Source organism: Dama dama, unplaced genomic scaffold (genome assembly GCF_033118175.1).
Source record: "Dama dama isolate Ldn47 unplaced genomic scaffold, ASM3311817v1 ptg000432l, whole genome shotgun sequence".
Taxonomy (NCBI): Eukaryota; Metazoa; Chordata; class Mammalia; order Artiodactyla; family Cervidae; genus Dama; species Dama dama.
Window position 1 is genome coordinate 24,733 of NW_026871101.1, and position 7,042 is coordinate 31,774.

Consider the following 7,042-nt stretch of genomic DNA (forward strand, 5'->3'; position numbering starts at 1 on the left):
GATGCAATCTCCTGTCACCCCCTGTAATGGAAAGCGATCTGAAAACATCATCCTACACACACAGGACGGAATCACGACGCTGTCCAGCGGAAACGGACACCACGGTGTAGACCAGCTACACTTCCAGAACAACATCTACTGCTCCCTGGAAGTCAATCCGTCGAGGATCCGTCCAGCAATAGGAAAAAGAAGAGCTTACGCTGTGATCCAGCAAACCCAATCCCGGGTACCCATCGGGAAAAGACATCACCCCTGATGGGAAGAGATGCAGGCATCCCCCAGGGTCATCGCAGCCCTCTGTGCCAGAGCCGAGACATGGGGAACGCCCAAGTGCCCGGCGGCACGAGAAGAAGAGGTATATGTGTACCGTGGAATATGACGCAGCCGTCAAGAAGGAGCGGCCATCGCCACGGGCCGCGACGCTGGACGGACCCACAGAAGGGTCCACTGAGTGAAGTGAGTCGGGTGGAGAGGGACAAAGCTCTGTGGACTCTGCCAACGAATGCAAATGAATCTATGTGCAAAGGGGAAAACGACCTTCAGACATAGAAAACGTCCATAGGGCTACCCAAGGGGAAAGGCAGCGGACGGACGAAGTTGGAGTCGGATCAAGAGAGAGGAACTAGTATACCTACAGGAGATGAGCAACAAAGCTTTCCTCTGTAGCATGAGATCTGTATTCGTATCTCGCCTTAACCCACACTGGAAAATCACCTGGAAAAGAACAGGGGACTGAATCACTGTGCCGTGCACCTGAGACTAACCCAGGAAAGTAAATCAGTTCTACTGGCGTTGGAAGAAGCAGAAAAAGGAACAGGCCAAGGGTTGGGGTCGGGGTTGGGGGGAGACGGGCCAGTGGGACAAAGGCAGAGGCGGGTTCCTTGACAAGAGTAGGATTTGGGATGGCTCATGGAGGAGGAACCGGGCTTGTGTGTGTGTGTGTGTGTGTGTGTGTGTGTGTGTTTGCGCGCGGGCGGGGGGGTGTGGAGTGGAGATGGGGGAGGTGGGGAGCAGGGGTGGGTGGAATGGGTGCGTTTGGGGGAGCAGGGGGATGGTGAGGGTGCAGGCTGAGGTGGTGTTACTGGCGGAGCAGGGCTGATGCTGAGGTGAGGCGGGCAAGAGGGTTCCAGGGGAGGGGGTGGTGTGTGAGGTGGTGAGGGTGTTGCGGTTGGAAACCGATCTGGGCCCAGGGCCGGGAGCGTGTGGACTTCTGCAGGAACTCCTCCTGCAAGATGATGCTCCAGGGACCCTCCAGGGAAAAGGGAGGTATCCTTGCCAGATGTGGCAACTTCCTTGCTCCTGGCTGTGCAAACGGAGGGTGATTGATTCTCGGGGTGTGGGGAGAGTGAGCCAGGGAGCTTGGAGACAGACGTTGGGAAAGGTGAAGAGGTGGGGCCGGCGGCTGCCAGAGGTGGGGTGTGCCTTCCAGCGCAATCCGTGAGCCACCGGCTGGGTCCGGGTGACGAAGCCAGCAACCACAAGGGAGGTGTCTGGGCACACGGGGGGCTGAGCCCGCAGGGCTTGGGGCCACAGCGGCTTGGCAGCAGGGCCGTGTGTGGGGGCGGGAGGGGTCGTGGGCAGCTGCGTGGGAGAGGCAGCGGGCGGCAGGTAGCAGCCAGCGGTTGCAGGAGCGCTCCCTTGAGCGCCTTGGAGCGGGCAGACCTAGCTCGGCTCTGGGACTGCAGTGCGGGACCAAAAGGGGACGCTGGGGTTGCATGGGCCGGGAATCGAACCCGGGCCTCCCGCGTGGCAGGCGAGAATTCTACCACTGAACCACCCATGCACCGGTGGCCGCCGCCGCCCGACGCCGCCCCAGAGGCGCTGGCCAACACCCGCCCGTCACTGCTCACCGCTCGCCCAGTGGGCATCTGTCTGCTCCATCGGAGCAGGAGACCACGGGCGGCCGACCTCAAAGCCAGGGTCCGGGCACGTGCAGGACCCCGGGGCGGCGGGCCGCCGGCCCACTCGGCCGGTCCCGCGCCTTCTGCGCCGACCACGGCCGCCGCGACGCTGTCGGTGTCGCCCGAGGGGGCCAGGAGCCGACGCCGTCTGCCCGGCGCCGGAACCCCAGGCGCAGGCAGGCGCTGCGTGGTCGCCGCGGCCGCGCGCCGACGTTCCTCTCAGCGACCTGCCGGGTCCCGACCCAAAACCCCTCTGGCGGGCTGGCTTTCCGGCAGGGGCGGGATGGAGCGTGCCATTGCGGGCGGGGGCCGGGACCCCGGGCTCGGCCTGTGCTGGATGCTCGCGAGCGCGGGAGCGCGACTCCCCGGGGCGCCCCCGCCGCCGCCCCGAGCGGCGCTCAGGCCCGAGGACCCAAAGGCGTGTGAGCCTGGCTCCTGCGCTCTGGCCGACGGCGCTCACCGGCGCTCCGCTCTGACAGGGTGGGTGGTGGTGGTGGTGAGGAGGGGCCCTTGGGCAGAGCGGCTCCTGGCTCGGGGACTGCCGGCTGAGGCAGGGAGCACGCCAGGCCGGGCTTGGCTCCGGCCCGGGCGGCGGCTTCCCCCCCGGGAACGGGCGCGGTGGCGCCGAGGGCCGGGGCGCGCGGGCTGGGCGCCTGTGGGTGGGCTGGACGGGCACGCAGGGCTTCCGCTCCCACGCCAGCCGAGCGCCCTTCCCGGGACGGGTTCGTGCACGGAAGGCCGGTGTTCGCCGGCCCGCAGCAAGGATGCGTGGCGCGCGTCCCGGGCGGGAGGCAGGCAGGTGTGGCCCGGCCGAGGCCGCAAGGCGGAGAAGCGTGGAGGGCACGCAGCAGCACCCTGGCGGGCAAGGCGCGGGGGCTCGGCCGCCTGGGTGTGGCTGGGTGGCGCAGGCGGGCCGGCGGCGCGGGCGCGGACGACAGGGTGCCGGCCGGAGGGAGAGCGGCCGGGGGCGGACGTGGAAGCAAGGCTGCGAGAGCGAGTTGGCCGTTCAGCAGGCAGAAGTCGCAGCGCCCGCGAAGCGAGGAGGGCTTGCCACCCGCCGCGGGGCCGCGCGCGTCGGCGCCGACGGGGGCGGGGCGGGGCGGGGTGGGGCCTTGCGAGTGGGAGGGTGGGCGAGGGTGCGCGAGGCGCAGGCGGGGAGGCCGGAAAAGCAGCAGCTGCAGCCGCAGCCAGCTGAGGAGGAAAGATGCGATGAGAAGGACTGAAGGTTCCTGGTTGTGGGGTGCAGGTGGCGGGGGGGGGGGGGGGGGCGCGGGCGTGTGTGGAGAAAGGCTGTGGCGCGGGGAGGACGGGTGCGTTTGTCCGGCGGGCCAAAAGGCTGGCTTGTCAGGAGTGGGATTCGAACCCACGCCTCCAGGGGAGACTGCGACCTGAACGCAGCGCCTTAGACCGCTCGGCCATCCTGACGGCGGGCCTGGGCGGGCGCGTGGCCGCTCGCCTGGCTGAGACCCGACGCGGCGCGAGCCCCGGCGCCCGTGGCGGGCCGCGCGGTGCGCCGCGCCAGGCAGGCAGGCATGCAGGCAGGCAGGCAGGCAGGCGGCCGTCTGGTGTGGGTGAGCGACGGGGCCGGCCGAGGCGCCCGGCTGCGCCGCCGGTCGCGCCCCGGACCCAGCCCGGCCCTTGGCGGGCCGTCCCCTCCTCACCCGCGCCCCTCCTCGCCAGACGCGGGCCGGCGCGCGCCCACCGTGTCCTCGCAGCCTCGCTTGCCTTCTCGGACCCCCTTCTCCCGGCGGAATGGCCGCGTTGGAGGCAAGAGGCGGCGCGCACGAGGAGTGTCCAGTGCCCCGGGGGGGCCGGGTCCGTGTCGGGGTCGCGGGCCGCCTCTGTGACTGAGGCGGTTGGTTTGGTGGGCGGTCGGGTCGGGGCCCGTGGTGGGCACGGGGAGGCGTGGGCAGGCAGCCCGAGAGCCCGAGAGGGGCCGGGCGGCAGGGCGGTCGCCGCCGTCCTCGTTAGTATAGTGGTGAGTATCCCCGCCTGTCACGCGGGAGACCGGGGTTCGATTCCCCGACGGGGAGGCAACACAGCCTTTTTGGTGGCCGCGGTGGCGCTCTGTCCTGCCGCCTGGCCCCCAAGGGCCCTTCGTCTCCTCCGTCCGCCTTTGGACCAGGCGCCTGGCCACCGCCGACCCCCTCTACCGGTGCAGCCCTCCAGCCTGAGCCCTCTGTCGTCGCCGGGCGCTCGGTCGCCACGGCGGAGCGACGGCCTCCTTGGCCACCCCACGGCCTTGCCCGACCATAGCCGGATCTTGCGGCCCGCCCGCCCACAGGGGCTGCCTCAGTGGGCTCCTAGGCTCGCGACGCCCCCGCGGCGCGGCGCGACACAGCGCCGTGACGCCTGCAGGCGGCTGGCTCCCGTGTCCCCCTGTCGTCGTGGGAAGTGGCCTCGCCCAGCGCACGGTGGAGAAGGGCTTTGGCCAGCTGGCTGCTGGAAGCCGCGTGCCCCGCGTTGCCCCCCGGCGGTGAGGGCGGAGGCGTTCGCGGGCCGCGGCGGGGAGCGAACGGCCGGGGGACCGCAAGGCCGCGGGAGCGCCGCCCCGGGGCGGTGGGGCCGGTGGACCCCGGCCGCTGCGTAGAGCTGGCGCGGATGGGCTTGCTGGTGGGCTGCTGGTGGCGCCGGCGGCGGCGCAGAGCCTCCCGCTGACGGGGCGTCGGGGCAGGGATGCGGCGGCGGCGGCGGCGAGAGTGTGCTGGGGCGAGCCCGGGGCCGGCGTCTGGCGGCGGCCCGGGCTGAGCAGCGTTGGTGGTATAGTGGTGAGCATAGCTGCCTTCCAAGCAGTTGACCCGGGTTCGATTCCCGGCCAACGCAGCGGGCCGACCTTTTGCTGAGGTCCGCCGCCCTCCCGGCAGGGGCGTTCGGGGCAGAGAGAGCTGGGAGCAGGGAGCCAGGCAGCTGGCGCGCGGCTTTGGGCGTGTGTGCGAGAAGCCGGTGGCGCGCGCAGTGTTTTGAGGCTGCTGAGAGCAAGACGGCCCGCCAGGGCAGGCGGACTGACAGGGCCGGCGGGCGGCTGGACTTGCCTTGCAAAGGCCGGGTGTGGGCACCACGGTGGCGCGGGCCGGCGGGACGGCGGGCGGCCCGGAGGCGCTGGGTTCGGCAGGAGCAGGCGAGGGCCGAACCCCGACGCTCCCTGGTGGTCTAGTGGTTAGGATTCGGCGCTCTCACCGCCGCGGCCCGGGTTCGATTCCCGGTCAGGGAAGCCTTTCTTCTTCCCCTCCGCCCGCCACCTGCCGATCTCCTCGCCGGCGACCCCACCACCCTTTTAGCCTACGCTTGCTCAGCGCTGCGACAGAGGCCCCGGGACCCTGCAGCTCCAGCCCAAGCGCGATTCAGGCCACCCCCGCCGTCCCCCGGGGCAAACCTTTTGGCCGCAGTGGCCACCTCGCGCCGCTTCCACCACGACCCGCCTGAGGCCTCCCAGCCCCAGCCCCCGCCCCCTCCCTCCTGAGGGGCGGCGGCTGCTGCCCCTGGTGGCAGCGGCGATGCTCCTGGGCTTGTGCTGGTTCTCCTGCTGGCAGTGGTGCTGGGGAGGAGGTGGGGTCGGACAGGGCGGGTGGGGGTAGGGGTCGGGGCGTGGGCTGTGGTGGTCGCCAGCGCGGGCCGGCAGCGGCCGCGGCGGTGGCCACAGCCGAGGACGAGCGAGGGGGATCTGGCTCTGGGAGTGGGGCCAGTGGCCACGGACACGCCTGCCTCCCCATGTCCCGCATGCCAGCCACCTCTCTGGGCGGCTTGGCCATTGAGTGCCAGGTCCCGGGCTGGCTGCGACTCCCGTGCGCCGCTGGTGACTCCAAGAGGGTTCTGGTCCTGAGTGGGCTCTGGGAGGCGGACCTCGGCGCCCGGGAGGCATCGGTATCGATGGGTTCAGTCGCTCAGGGCACTGCAGCAGCCCAGGCTTCCCTGGCCATCACCAACTCCCGCAGCGTGCTCAAACTCAGGTCCAGCGAGTCGGCGATGCCGTCCAACCATCTCACCTTCTGGCGTGTCGTGTCGTCCCCGTCTCCTCCTGCCTTCCGTCGAGGTCTTTTCCAGGGAGTCAGTCCTTTGCGTCAGGTGGCCAGAGGACTGACTGAAGTGTCAGCTTCAGCCTCAGGGCTTCCAATGAATATTCAGGACTGATTTCCTCTAGGATTGACTGGTTGGATCTCCTGGCAGTCCAAGGGACTCTCAAGAGTCTTCTCCAACAGCGCAGTTCAAAAGCATCGCTTCTTCAGCGCTCAGCTTTCTTTATGCTGCAACTCTCACATCTGTCCGTGACTGCTGGACAGACCGTGGCTTTCACGAGATGGACCCTCGTGGCAGAGTCATGTCTCTGCTTTTCGACATGCTGTCTAGCTTGGTCAGAGCTTTTCTCCCAAGAGGCGGACGTCTTTTAATTTCATGGCCGCGGCCACCATCTGCAGTGATTTGGGGGAGCCCCCCCCCCCCCACCTCAGTGAAGTCTCGCCCGGTTTCCATTGTTTCCCCATCTGTTTGCTATGAAGTGATGGGACCGGATGCCACGAGCTTAGTTTTCTGAATGTTGAGTTGGAAGCCAACTTTGTCATTTTCCTCTTTCACTTTCATCAAGAGGCTCTTGAGTTCTTCTTCGCTCTCCCCGAGGCAAAGGGGTGAAGACGAATGTGGGCCCGTGCTGCGAGTCACAGCACCGCGCGGGGGAAGTGAGGGAGCACGCAGGTCCCGGCGGGGCGGGCCGGCTGGGAAAACCCAGCCAACCAGCTGGGAGGTGGCAGATGCGCCCCAGGCAGTGATGCCGGCCAGGGTGGGCAAGCCGACCAACATGGTGTTTCCCTTGCCTGACCACAGCTCTCAATCCTCCCGGAGTGAGGCAAGGTTTACCAGATGTCCCTCCCCGACAACGAACCAAAGGTGGGCACCTGGCTGCACACACACACACACACACACACACACACACACACACACACAGAGCGCCCTGTTCCACGCACCCCTGCCCTAGATATGACATCTCCTACTTTGCCATTCTCTCCAATCTGTCTGTCCAGGATCAACTCCATCCCTCTCCACAGACTGTCATCGACGTCCCCAGGAACTCTCGCCGGGGGTCGTCGCCACCCACAATCTCCTCTTAGCCCAAGCTTCAGCCCGTCTATAACCCCAAAGGGTTTCACGAC

The 7,042-nt window shown here is 68.3% G+C and overlaps 5 non-coding genes across 5 annotated transcripts; 3 read left to right on the forward strand and 2 right to left on the reverse strand.

Annotated features, from left to right (window-relative positions):
• Positions 1-1,712: 1,712 nt before the first annotated feature.
• Positions 1,713-1,783, reverse strand: TRNAG-GCC (transfer RNA glycine (anticodon GCC)). The gene has a single exon. It is a non-coding gene; the product is annotated as a tRNA-Gly (tRNA).
• A 1,460-nt stretch (positions 1,784-3,243) lies between these two features.
• Positions 3,244-3,326, reverse strand: TRNAL-CAG (transfer RNA leucine (anticodon CAG)). Its single transcript has one exon. It is a non-coding gene; the product is annotated as a tRNA-Leu (tRNA).
• Positions 3,327-3,862: 536 nt separating this feature from the next.
• Positions 3,863-3,934, forward strand: TRNAD-GUC (transfer RNA aspartic acid (anticodon GUC)). The gene has a single exon. It is a non-coding gene; the product is annotated as a tRNA-Asp (tRNA).
• A 718-nt stretch (positions 3,935-4,652) lies between these two features.
• On the forward strand, positions 4,653-4,724 carry TRNAG-UCC (transfer RNA glycine (anticodon UCC)). Its single transcript has one exon. It is a non-coding gene; the product is annotated as a tRNA-Gly (tRNA).
• A 316-nt stretch (positions 4,725-5,040) lies between these two features.
• TRNAE-CUC (transfer RNA glutamic acid (anticodon CUC)) lies at positions 5,041-5,112 on the forward strand. Its single transcript has one exon. It is a non-coding gene; the product is annotated as a tRNA-Glu (tRNA).
• The last annotated feature ends 1,930 nt before the right edge of the window (positions 5,113-7,042 follow it).